This window comes from Cynoglossus semilaevis, chromosome 2 (assembly GCF_000523025.1).
Source record: "Cynoglossus semilaevis isolate Cse_v1.0 chromosome 2, Cse_v1.0, whole genome shotgun sequence".
In the NCBI taxonomy this organism is placed as follows: Eukaryota; Metazoa; Chordata; class Actinopteri; order Pleuronectiformes; family Cynoglossidae; genus Cynoglossus; species Cynoglossus semilaevis.
In genome coordinates this window covers 13,961,039-13,974,865 of record NC_024308.1, presented here as the reverse complement: position 1 = coordinate 13,974,865, position 13,827 = coordinate 13,961,039, and the positions used below count along the sequence as shown (strand labels likewise).

At 38.8% G+C, this 13,827-nt stretch overlaps 1 protein-coding gene and 1 long non-coding RNA gene across 2 annotated transcripts in view; both read right to left on the bottom strand.

The window, feature by feature from the left end:
* LOC103399890 (1-phosphatidylinositol 4,5-bisphosphate phosphodiesterase gamma-1-like) overlaps positions 1-13,827 on the bottom strand; it is a 784,699-nt gene that overhangs the window by 105,745 nt on the left and 665,127 nt on the right.
* LOC103399886 (uncharacterized) lies at positions 9,648-13,656 on the bottom strand. The gene is made up of 3 exons (XR_523723.3): positions 11,910-13,656; positions 11,724-11,818; positions 9,648-10,858 (listed from the first exon to the last, which is right to left on the bottom strand). It is a non-coding gene; the product is annotated as an uncharacterized LOC103399886 (long non-coding RNA).

The following is a 13,827-nucleotide window of genomic DNA, read 5'->3' as shown; positions in this document are numbered from 1 at the left end:
ACCAACACACACGTACATGGGAACATGAAAACTCACCTGAATCATTTAGGCTGCCTGCTGTTGATTAATCAGTGGTCATTACCCAAGCTAATGGTCATTTTTATTATGTCTGTGTTTAATTGACAAAAACAGCGGCATATATGTAGGGAGATAGACTACAACCGATTTGTTCAATTTTGTCTTATTCTGATTAAATATTAATGAATAAACCGAGACTTTGTTTTTGTGTTGTTTAAGCTCTACTTTGTTATAGATAAAAGGTGGATAAAGAGCTGATAAGAACAGCAAATAACCAGACTTTAAAAATGACACATATTCGATTTTAGAGGTTGGTTATCGTCCCTGTCATCTGTGGCTGCGAGAAGACAAAGATTAAAAAAAAAAGAAAGAAGAAAAACATGTTAAGAGTCAAATCCAAAAACCTCCCACCAGGCAGAGGGAAACATGCTGGAACCACTTCTGCTCCTCTACCCACACAGCTTTGGCTCTGGCACAAAGAAGACAGTAAAGGGGACTTCACAGTCTTTTTTTAAGACCTGTGGGCAACGGTCTGTTTCTCTTCATTAACTTACACAACACCACTACAGTGCACTCTAGGGCTCTGTGCTAATAATAATATGATATTCAAAGACAACCCCAGAATGTTTCACACCATACACTGCTATACTGAATAGAACAACTCAAAAACAGATGCATTTTTTACTATGATTTTTTTTTAAAGATAAACGGTTTAAAGGAAAACAGGATCCATTTTCTTGGTTTTTGAAAACAAATTTTTCTGACACGACTCCTCTGCCTTTGCTTCAAATGCTTTTTTTTTGTTGATCCAATCTGTCTCCAGTGAACCACACGATCAGACCACACAACATTATAAAACTGCAGTTAAAAACAACAACAACAAAAAAAAAAAACAGTAAAGAAAATATATTTTTTCCAAGGCTTTGTGTATTCTTCCAAGCATGGAAGCAAACAACTTGAGTTTCTGTATTTGTAACTCGTCTGTCTGCCAAAAGTTATGTTGTTACATCACTGACTGCTTACAGGATGACTTTTCTTCATCCTTCTCTTTAACCCCAGTAAATGTTTTGCTGCTTAGAATTTATAGAAATTGCTTTCAATTCAGGTAAAACTGCAGGCTGGGGAGTTCTTACTGTGTCGCTGATGTGAATTAACTGATGATTTGCTGCTTTTTTTACATCCAAATATTAAAAGTGACCCTGTGGGTCACCTTTGAAAGCAACACATTACAATACATAACTTTTACGATCAGGCGCCGCCCTGTGATCATTGAAAATACTGTCAGTCATTTTACTAAATGGCTGAAAAAGGACACACACGTCTCAGTGTCCAATCAATTCAATGGCTTTGGCAACTGTGATTGAAGTGACATTTTTATAGTTAAACATTTTTTTATAGATCCGTGGACATCAGAGTGGATTTATGGGTTAATTAAACATTGTCCTTTAACAATAGTCACATAGATGACATCACATCTTTATAATATTTCAAGCCATTGTATAACCTGGATGAGTTAACGCTGCTGTCTAAATAAGTCACTAGACCAGTGTTTAAAAAAAAAAGGTAGCCACCGGGGCGCTATGAAGCATCAGACAATTCCAAGGAAGATAAGAAAAAAGGCAAAAAAGTTAAATGATCATTTTGTATTTTTTATAACTATTTGTTCTGAACCCTAATTGGCCGTAATCGCTGGATTGTCAAGGTTCCGTTGGTAGCTGAACGCACCTGTTCATGCACTTACACTGAAAACATGTTTGTACATAATTTTCTTATGCTAATAAAAATAAATAGTATGATTTTTTAAAATAAAAGTAAAAAGCTAATGCTTTTTTGGGGTGTTGGAATGAAAAAGATGGAGCCTAGGCAACAAAAATTGTCCTTGTTTACTAAGATGCATTAATTAGGTGGGACAGAAATCTTTTTTGATATATTTTGGAACACATAATAATTCTCAGTGGGTGTTTTAAGTGTTTCACTTAAATTGCACTTTTGTTTAAATTTCCCAGGCACTGAGTTTTCTGCTGAGGGCGATTTGCTCTCACACTGGTTCCCAGTTGTTCCACTTATTTGATATATTACTGTCCTCTGCGTGGCCTCTCATGTCCTGCAGTTTTTTAACGGGTTTGACAAACACCAAGGCCGCTTCGCTGAACTCCTGTCCGGTCAGACTCTGTACTTTCCTCTAAGCAACTAACAGCTGTGGTCACACTTTTACCCTGTAGAGCAGTGGTTTAAAAAACACACACCTCTTGGAACTCCATGCATTAATGCATCTCTGCGGCTCATCCTCTACTGTAAAGGTGAAACTGCTGGAGCCTGGAGGTTAAAGAAGTTATTTATACAGAGCAGTGTGACAAAGTTAACGTTAAAATGGTGATTTAAGATGCAATTCTCAGCACAGTAATAAGCATTAAATGGATATGAGTAATACCCTAACGTGGGGTGCCAGAAGAAGTTGAACCCCCCCCCCCACACATTTACTTTTTTTTCTTGAAATATATGGTCCGGCGTTGGAGATGTAATGATACAGCAGAAGTTTCATTAGTGCCAGATAATCCTGTTAATGGGAGTTTTACTGCATTACAAGGGCTAACTGGTGAACCGTGACACCCTCAGTTCGGGCAAATATTGTAACAACTGTTACCAGTCCAGAGCCACCCAGCTGCACTTGAACAAGGATACACGACACACATCAACCGAACCCATAGGGGTTTCATTAATTCTGTTCCGCAAAAAGAGGATCAAGGTAATTTGCCCCCGATGGTCCGACCTCAGCGTTCATTAAAAGTAACATCAGAGAGTCCAATTAATCAGAGTTGCTTTAATCTGACAGAGAGTTAGGAAATAATAAAATATCAAGAAAGGTGCTCTCCTGGTCAAAGTCTGACGCAGTCAGTGAGGGACAGTGCTCTTCTCCACATCTTCCCCGTGTCCGTGTGTTCTCACTTTATTAATAGTCTCCCTGAACACCAATGATGATGTTTTCTTTTTGCCTGCTAATTATGATGCTGCAAATTGTAAACAAGGCAGTGAGAGGAACTCTGACGGCTTCCTCTTTAATTTACACAGCCAACCCCAGGGTACCTTTTCGAGAACCTCTTTTCCTTTGTGCTCCTAATGCATTAGAAGAATCAAACATTTACCAGAGGTGAACGACAAACAGAGTTGACTATAACACCGGGGAGACTTCTCACAGCTAATAAGAAGACGTGTAAATCCATAGTATAATGCATATATTCTGACATTCGTCCATATAAAAAGACTGAGTTCAATTTGTATCCTTTCAAATCTCGTTTTGTTTGTTTGTTTGTTTGTTTTGTTTAGAACTCATGTAATCTTACTTGAATTGTCATTCTGGTGAATCTTCTAACTTTTTTCAGAGCAGTCATAAGTAAATCAATTCTAAGACGTGTGTTTTTAAAAAAAACGTCAGATTATAAAAACTATAATGTGCAAGAGCTATCCGTCTTACCTGAAAATTAAAAAGACACAAAAAGACAAGCCCAGGTTTCATTCATTTCACCCAGGACTAAAAGCTCCTGGACAAAGAGTGTATGCTTGGCTGATCTGTTTGCATTCAAGATCTGTTTCCTGTTGGAAATTCTAATTCCCTCCAAGAACACACTTGTAAGACCTTGGTCAGTAAGGATAGTATCATGGAGGGTCAGAAGATGTTTGCTGACCCAGTCAGTCGCTTTGCTGCTGTCTCACAGCGTCCGTCTGAATGGGTAGAAAAGGCTGCCAAGAAAAGAAGGCGTAAGAAGACGAGAGTCATGTTTTCTGATTATCCTCATGAGTTGTTGCCAAGGTAATATCACTCGACAAAGAAATAAATGAACACAAGTCACTCTGTTCCACAGCAACAGTATTTCACCTCACTGTACGTTCTGATAGAAATGGAGCACAAATACATTGTAATACAACTGCCAATATTTAGAGAACAATATTCTTTTACCTTAAATGTCACACAATGTCAGCTACAAAAGAATGCAATGACAGTTTGATCCATGGAAAGAAAAAATACAGAGATAGGAGATTAGATTTAATAGAAATAAACCACTTTATATAAGATACATACATTTGATCTGTTTGAAAATGCATCATATAAGGAGTGTTGAATATAAGCCACATCAAATGAAAACAGCGCCCCCGTATTGCCGTTTTGTATAAATATAGAGACATATGCATTCACATATAGACATATATTAATAAATATATACATATATATGGTATGTACATATAAATTAATAAATAAATATATACAAATATACAAATGTATTAATACACACATACATACTTATACATATATTGACACACACTCACACATATATGAATATATATATTTTTAAATCTATATTAATATTTGATGTCAAGGTAATATACTACATATAATTAATTGAAAACCTAATCTAGCCTCGTCTAACTCAACACCCAATGCCTATCAAGAAAACCAAAGCTAATGCTAACCTAATCAAAAAAGATGCCAGATCAAGTTAAAGCAGAATTAATGGGCTTAATTGACACATCGTTATTGGTTATCGACAAAGTCTTTTCCTGAGGTAAAATGTTCAACTAAGTAAGAAATTGTGTCTTTTGACCTCAAACAAACCAACAACAAAAAAACAAAACAATCCCTTCTCCTCCAGGTTACCTCTCCTTTGAAAAGCCATTTCCTCCCTCCATTGAAAGGATGCCTCACATTTACCGACAGCTAATGCAGACAGTGACATGAATTGATTTCCTCTATCGATCTGGGCCATGCTTACCAGACCCCAACATACTGCTGAGTTATGTTGGAAGTTTTTATAATGGCTTTTCTGCTAGAGCCAAAAAGATCTTCAATAAACATCAGTGTTCGTTCATAGAGGACAGGAAGTGCTGCAGCGGTGTACCAACCCGGAGAGACACTGCAGAAAACAGGCATGGTGGCAAAAACAGAATAACTGATGACATAGAATAACAAGGGGTTTGTCCCAGAAACAAGAGTTTCTTTATTTCTTCTTCTTCTTTTGCTGAGTGTGCTGTGGTGGCCAAAGATATGAGGCAAATTGGGTCTTGTTGTCCCTCTTTAAATTTACTCTCTACAAGTGATCACAACAGGCACAATACAACTTGACATGCCTAAAGTTGGAGCAGAAAGTCTTTATCAAAAGTCTCCATTCAGAGCACAAAAAAAATCATTTTTATCTTTAGGGACCAGGCTCTGGTTTTATGCTGCATCACTTGTTGTTTTTTGTCATTATTAAATTTTACTTCTTTTGCAGAGCTCTAGCTTATTGGTCTGACCTGCTGGAATTCCATAACTCTGTCTACAATCTAAGGTCAGCTGGTCAGAGGCCTTCAATCTGTAAAATCCCTAAAGAAAAACAACTTTGATTTCAACAGGCCTGTAATTAGACTTTGAGTTTTTATATTGTTTTAACTAGTGCTTATGAAATGGACAAGTTTGTAATGAACGTTCCAATAAATGTATGATATTTGTCTTTACTCTGGGTTCGTCCAGTACTCGATGTACTCCTGTGGTATTTGCTTGAATTGTAGCTCCCGGAGCTTCCCCCATAAAAACCAACCAGATAAAGTCTACTCTTTTCTTTCCTTGATAGTTTTCTACAACAAGATTATTTGTTCAACAACGTGTTGTGTTCTTGTTTGATCAGTGCGGTGCTTGGGGCGTTCTCTTGTACAGATTCTAAGATCTGTATGAGATAAATTCCCATCAATTGGAATTGAATGTTTGAACTCATTTCAAATGTTTAAATAAACACAAGACAACAGAAAATATCTGTCCATACACAGTTCAAACAAGGTTAGCTAACCTTGACTTTACAGTTAAGTGATTCTTAACCATAAGGCTGCAGCCCGAACCTTCAGCTTTGTCCTTATTGGCCGCGGAACTACATAGGTTATCAAGTCTATGAGATCTCAGTTACAATGCAGCTTTCCCACATGACCACATGGGGGCGGTAACTGCACAAGTCAGTTCTTTAACAAGCTCCAATATGAAGAGAAGAAGACTGTTGTCTTCTCTACACTAGCTGAAGCAAAAAGTAAAGAGAAGTGTTTACCATGAAAAAAGGACAAACATTGTATGGAGCTCCTGCACCCCAAAAGATTCTATTTTTGGTGTATGTACAATCCCAACTTCCCCAAGTACGATGAAATTAGGCCTCAAGGTCAAAAAGGTTAACCCCCTGATTTAGACTAATGATCTTAATTGATAAACATAGTGTTGCTTCAGCTTGCATAATATACATCCATCATACCAAATATATATATACATTTAGAAGTATATGTGGGTTATATGCTTAATAACATTGCACTATTTCTATGTTTTTTTGTTCTTTTTTTAGTTTCTCTTTCCTAGAAGTTTTGAGAACTTATTTCTTATGATTTAAACTTTTTTTTTTTCAGCTTGATCTCCTTTTTCTTTGGAGAAAATAAAATACACAAAGACAAAAACTCCCTGTCCCAGAACAATCTCTCTCTCCACCAGACAACAAATGGGCCAAAATACTTTGTATTAGTATTAAAAGCACGTTTTTACTCTTGAAAGGCAGTGTTAAAAAAAACAAAAAAACTCTTTATTTACATGTCTCTTCTTTTGATGACTCTTCCAAAGGCTGTTTTCCTTCTGTACAAATTTAGGCAAGTGTTCTGTTTTAACATTTGACATTTTCACTAACACCCTCACGATGCATCACTACATCCTTCCTGTTTGTTCTCAGCCATCAGTCTGACTGATCATCAAAGCTGTAAAAAAGCCCACGTCAGATGCATTTAACATAAGCCAAAAGACAGCCCAGTGTTCTGAGAGAGGGCCCCACTTCCTGAGATATCATACATCAACCCAGTTAATTTGTTCCTCGGCGCGATCTGTAATATTCATACTAGCGGATGACTAGCCTCACAGAGCTCGGCCATTTTTTCCCTAAGAAGCAATTACCTAATGTCCTAGAATCTGTCATGTCCCGGGCAGTAACAGATTAAACCAATTTCAGAAGTGACCTTGATTTTAAGGGGCTTGTGCATTTTGGTAGAAAGCTCCTAGCTTTGTTACATATCCGTTAATGAGGTACCAACAACTAATTATGCAAAACAGGTGTCACAGTGGGAGACCAATACACACACACACGCAGCTTGTACTTTTCTTCTCTTTCTGTAAAGCACAGAAAAGACCTTTTTAGACACTAGTGTCCTTGTTACTTAACTGTAAACAAATGAAGGTTTCTCTGTTCTAAACACATCAGTATTTATGATCCACTCAATGGCTGTATTGTCACCAAGCAGAAAGTGAACAGAGAAAAATGTTTTTTCTGTTCTATACCAATGACTTAGATAACACTGAGCAGAGTCAATGCTCTGTCACCAATTATAAGAAAAAGCCAGCATGGAAGTGGATATCAATTGTAATGCGATGTTGGACCGGAGCTTACTCAGAAAGGAATTCGCCAACATTAATAAGTGCTGCACTCAGCCATTTAACGTCTGAAATTGCAGAAGCAGTCAGGAGGGACATGCAAAGCATTTAAAGGACGGGTATAAAACTATCAGCCAATCCATGCATTTTATCATCTGAAATGATGTCTTCCCTCTTACAAAGACCTTGGAATTTCCAATAAAACTGCTTAGTAAAACAAGTTTTAAAATAGTCTTGAATGTGAGTTTGAGTAGTTGGATGCCCCCATCTGTGGGTGGGAGGCCTGTCCAACTAGCTGCCTGTTATTTAAGCTGTCGAACATACTGCACACAAACACTGCCATGTAATGGACTATTGTCATAGATCAAAATTGTATTCATTCATTTGTTTTTTACTTATTTATTGCCTCTGTTTTCGCTGGGACTGCTGAACAGCAGTGGCGTGTTGATCAGCACCATGGACAGCTCTCTGCCATGCTTTGTTCACACGATAAACTTTTCTTTAACAAAAAGCATTTTAAATGTCTCTGCTATCAAAATGCGTAAAATCAGTGTTTTTTTATTATTTATATTATTGTTCCTAGTTCGCGACTTTTCCTGTTCTTTTTACAATTTCATTTATTTATCACAATTTTGCTGTTAGTGTCAAATGCTTCTCTGTTAGAACCATGGACAGCTCTTGTCCTTCTCCAGCATGTGTTAAATAAGTGCTTACAAAAAATGTGTACAGTACAGCAAGAAAACACCGATCCAGTTAACAGAGCTGTGAATCAGTACCATGTTTGTGCTCATCGTTTCCATCTCAAACACTGTCCTCACAGGACAACAAACAAACATACACTCACACACGTGGGTGTGTAGAAACACACACATACCTTAACATTTAGATTCAGACTGTGACCTTCACCTGGGTCTGATGGCCACATTTTCACCTTGATCTTTTGGTGCTGCTTTCATTAATATCCAAGAAAAGTTGCCTCAGCAGCAGCTGCAGTGACACTTTAACAGTCCAATCAGTGTCACTGCTCCTCCGTCTACAGCCCTGAAAAGTGCTTGTTAGCGCAGAGGGACGACTGACATCTGAACCATCTCAGATCTGAGGTGGAATATCTTCAAATGTCCACAACCACCAGCAGAGACTTTTGATTCAATCTTCAAAATTTCATCTTTTCATGCACCATATTCAGTGTTCTGAACACCTTTATCACCTTCATGTGGCGCTCACATTTCAGACTTTAAAACACCTGTATATTTGGGACCTAATGAATCTCCATTGAAACTCCTGGGGTCAGACCAGCTTTAATCCATCTTTTCTAATGCACTGAAAATTAAAGATTGTAAAGAACCATGTATATAGGTTCAAATTAAAGTATTTGTAACTTATTGTTATCTATTTTTTTACCATTGTTACTGTTGTAGAAACCATTGAACCCTGGGAGCGGTGTTTGTACCTGTTGCTGACTGCTGCATGTCAGAGCATTCCTCAAACACCTGCCGGTTCCCCTTCTCTGAGCTGATTCGCTCCGTGGGAATAGAACAGGAGTCTATCTGTCTGGAATTGAGTGCACTCCATGAAAGATCAGACAACAGATCAATACTTGACATCATTAACGATGAGTCTGCTAAGTCAAAGCGAAAGAAATGGAGCATTCTGATGCGCAGCAAAAGCAGGACTAGAGGAAAAAAACATGGCAGACAACGCGACAAACAACCCACACATCTCTGCTGAGGACAATCAATGTAAATAAAAATAAATAAATAGATGCTAGCATTGTTCCAAAAAATACAATATATCAACGCCTCCTTTGAGAATGCAGCAAATTCAAACTCGCATCACATTCTCCTCATATGAATAAGACATTGTATGTTTTACTGCAACAGCTATTATACAGATGACAATTTTGATTAGCGACTGAAAGAGACTGGAGTCATTGTGGACTCGTGGTAGAAAAGACTAGTTTTTAATGGATTTCAGTCATTTGCTGTTTCTGGTCAGAAAAAGAGTTGACATCTCCAGGTCAGAGTACAAGTTCATTTAATTTAAGTCTGTTCATATGTTGCCTGTTTCCATCATTCCACATGGAGGCACAATTTAATTCCAGACACAGCACATTCATAATTTCCCAGTGAACCAATCAAATGTCGAAGTGCCCCGTCGCCCTCTCCCCCACCCAGAAAAAGCCCATGTTTCATATTTTGAGCACACATGTGACCGTGACAGACCCTTTGCATTTTGCTCTAAAAGCCACCAAGCATTTTTCCCATCAACACATGTTAAATTTGCAGCGACCCTATATCTGCAGCCGAGTGAACAGCAACCAGTCGTGATGATGTCACAGAGTATCAAAATCACCACGCCACGCACCATTTACTCTGAATCTCTCACATATAGAAGTGCAATTGTGAGCCGGCGTGGTAATAGAGGACTGAAGCATCACATCAACATTACAACAAAGGAAGGGAATTATTACATGTTAATACAGCGGCTACTGCAGGGAAACACTGATCACAGGTGATCCAAAAGGAGCAGTTATGGGTCATTGAAAATCTAAGTGGTTGCAACTTCAGGTGCCGGCTTTGGGATAATCTGGAACCATCAGGAATTTTAGTGACACTGGTACCATGTGACTCAAGGTCACACCAACCTTAAATTCAACCTCCCAGCCAGAGCCTTTTGATCATTGCATATAACCATGAAGGTTAATATACTGTATATTTAAAAACTCTCTTCTTCACACTCACACACACACACACACACATTTGTCCTTGTCATTCCTAAAGGCTGAAAATAAAAAAAAAAAATCTGCAAAAATGTCCTCTGTCTTAATTTAACTGCAGGGATTAGGTGGCTTCAGCTTGAGACCATCTTGGCTAATTGCTCAGGTGTATTACCAAGATTTAACATATGAAACTATATTTGACTCACTGTGCCTGAGGAACAGTAGGAACCAACGTTATGATGTAATCAAAAGGCAATATGTTAATTAAAGGGATGTGAAGACGACTCCGTTCTCCTGTTATCTGCTGCCCTGTCCCGACGGATTCATTTCATTCACTTAAAAAGTAATGGCTTTAATTGGCTATTATAACCTAATGTGAGTGACTGTGGTGAAAGAGAAAATTATCATGCGGCGTGAAATAATTATGTTAATAATGATGAATGCTCAGGTTTTGCAGTTTTATTTAAATATGACTTTTTTTTTCTTAAAACCGTCCCAGTCTCCTCTGTTACTCACTCACAGGAAACGCCTTAAGGCCCAGCTTTACAAGTCAGACATCTGATCGCTTTAATCAGTGATTAGCGGAGGCTCAAAGAACTCTGGTAAGTTCCTCCATCTTATTCCAACATGTGTTTCTCTGTATGCGTGGGGGTGTGAGCTACGTTGTTCCTTTATGCAAATGAGGTCCATGATTAATGCATTCTCTGTGGACCAGAAGGGGAGCAAAACAAGGTGTTGTCATTCAAAATGAGCTGCAAGTCAAGTCACAGTAGGATTCACAGCTAATTTAGTTTTTTCTAAAGTAGGCTGGAAACTGATGCATATAAATGAAAATGTTTTATTAAAAGCCAGATCAGAAAGTTATCAATTTTATTTGTAATTCTTTTTTTTTCTTTTTTTTTTTTGCACATGAAAACACCTAGCTAATGCTAACAACATTTCTTAATATTGTGATGTGACAGTTTGGGTTCCATTCTTAGATTGCAGATATAAGATCAACAATGTTTGTAAACAAATAGAGCTGGAAAAAAAGGAAAATAAAAATGTGCTTCATGGAGTAAATGTTTAATCTCAGGCTTCATTAAACCTGAGGAAATTCAGCAGTGAAATAAACAACAGTAATGAATCCAGTCCTTTTACTTTAATGAAGCTTTAAGATTTTTTTTTCTTTTTAACATAATGACCTTTGTTTAGATGACATCACGTATGTGACTTGTCTACATGTTGAAATATATATATATTTTATTAATTGTTGTATCTTTCATGCAACAATTTTTTTTCATACTTTGTTATTGATTTTTCTTTCTCTAAAAACAGTAATAACAAACAATAAAGCAACTAATATTTTAGTTTCTGCACATAAATAAATGATAACCTGATGTAAGCCGGCCTGGAGGAGCATTTGGATCAAAAGCATATCAACATATGCAACAGTGTGATGACACACACACACACACACACACACATCTTCATACAGATGAATAAACAGTGGATCTGTCTACTCACACTAATCACTCTGTTTCTCCATGTGGAGATGATAAGTCCTTAAAAACAATTTTAAATTCTAACCTTTGACCCTCTTGGGCTTTGAGAGTTCCTGTAAGATGAGGTCTGAACTGAGGTCCAAAACTGAGGTTCAAAATCCTGTGGCCAACATGCTGACTCTGTAAAACACATTGTCAAAATTTAAGCTTGATGAATTCAAACCTTGTCATTTCAGAAAATGCCGGTTTAGCAGAAACCTTAGACACTGACTTTACTAAGCAACTTTTCATCAGCAACTTTACTAAGGCTTTACTGTCACATGTCATCAGGGCAGGAAGCAGGCAGGAACTAAATTCATTGGGTTGCAGGAACAAGGCATAAACTAGACTAGGCAGGAACTACAAGGTACAAACTAGTAGCTCAAAGCAGGAACTACAACCACACACAGAAACCAACTAACTGAACAGTATAATGACCCCACCAAGCCAGCGTGAGGGAGAGGTATATATACACAGGGTACCAGGTGATACCAGTGAGACTAATCAGAGACACAGGTGATTGTGATCACAATGATTAACCCACACAGCAGGAACAGGAAACAGACCTCATATTTATAGTGTTTCCCAACCTGGTCTGGATCAGATGTGGCTCAGAGTTCCACCTTAGGCTTTAGCAGTAGGCCCATGGCAGTATGGGTAACCATTCACACAGCTCTATTCCTCTGTCCTGATCCTACTATTGCTGGTAAACAGTGTAAATATTATTTTCTATTTCTGCAGAATCAAATCTCTAAACTCTCTCTGAAGTGAATATCCCTTTTTCCCCGTCAGCTTTAGTGATAAGCACTTTTAGCCGCCGACTTAACGGCTATTTATTCTGAACCTCTGGGGTTGAACAGTGAAAATGCACCAGTTTTACTGTTGATTTCTGCTTGATTGGTTTTGTTGAAGCTTTATTTGACCGCGAGCCACATTTCGTTCATTTTTTAAAACCCCATCTCTGTCTCAGTGGCAACAGCCTCCCATGTCCTTTTTTCTTTAAGAAGTTTCATTTCCTCTTCAGCTGTTTACTCTGCTGGACGCAGGTCAGTGCGTTGACCTCCTTTAAACCCACTAACAGAACAAGAGTCTTTTTTCCAAAACCATGAAAAGCTTTCGTACATGGTTGTTATGGGAATAGATAGTTACTTGCTGCATCACTTGACAGGGAGTGTGTTAATCACTTCAAAAACCAAACACTGCACTGCTTTTTTTTTTTTATTTATTTATTTTCCCAGTGAAGTGGGATTCGTGTGTTGGCACAGATTTCGGCTGGGCAGTGTACAGTCATGAAGATTTGTTTTTTTTTTTTTCCAGATTTTCCTCGTTCAGCCTGTGCATCATCACAGATGGTGGAAATGATGATTTGAACCGTGACAGGTGGTCCGACTGACCATGGTATCTACCACTTCACCAAAAATAGGGGGCACCTACTTCCACACTGAACTTCAGACAAACACCAGGGTCTTATGGGCAGCATCCCAACATATCCATGTTCCATCAACGTGTGCAGTGGGCTGCAGTACACTGCACCGAGGGAACAGTGGTGTTTGGAGGCTCTCCTCCAACAACGACAATCTTCCCAGAACAATCATAATTGTTTCACAGCTAAGAGACGCACAAATCCCACAGCTCTCTCCCCCTTTCCCTCCCTCCCTCGCCTCCTCCCCACCTGATTATACCGCCACATCACCAGGGGACTGGGTGATTAATCTTCCTGTTGCCGTGAGGTTATCTCTGTGTCCATTACACCAGAGTATCCCACTGCAGGTCCGTACACAAACAGGAAGTCCCGCGGGCTGCCCCTCCCCCCGTCCTGAGCACCCCCACACTTCTTTTTACCTCCACATTAGCAAAGCAGCTGATCAGAGGCTCAGGAGAGCAGCGTGTGGAGGACGGCTGCTCTGGAAGTTGGCACGCAAGAGGGAACCGATTTTAAAAGCACTAAATACTCAACAGAACCCCCCACTTCCCCTCCCTCCCTGCTCACCAGACGCTCTCATTACTGCGGAGGTGTGGGGCCACTCTGCCCACCACCAACGGAGGGGACTCTACTGTTATCTAAAGATACGATTGGAGCAATTTTGATTCAATCTATCCCTCACAGCTCTGACCTATTCTCTGCTCAGCTGGGTGGAGATTTTTTTTGT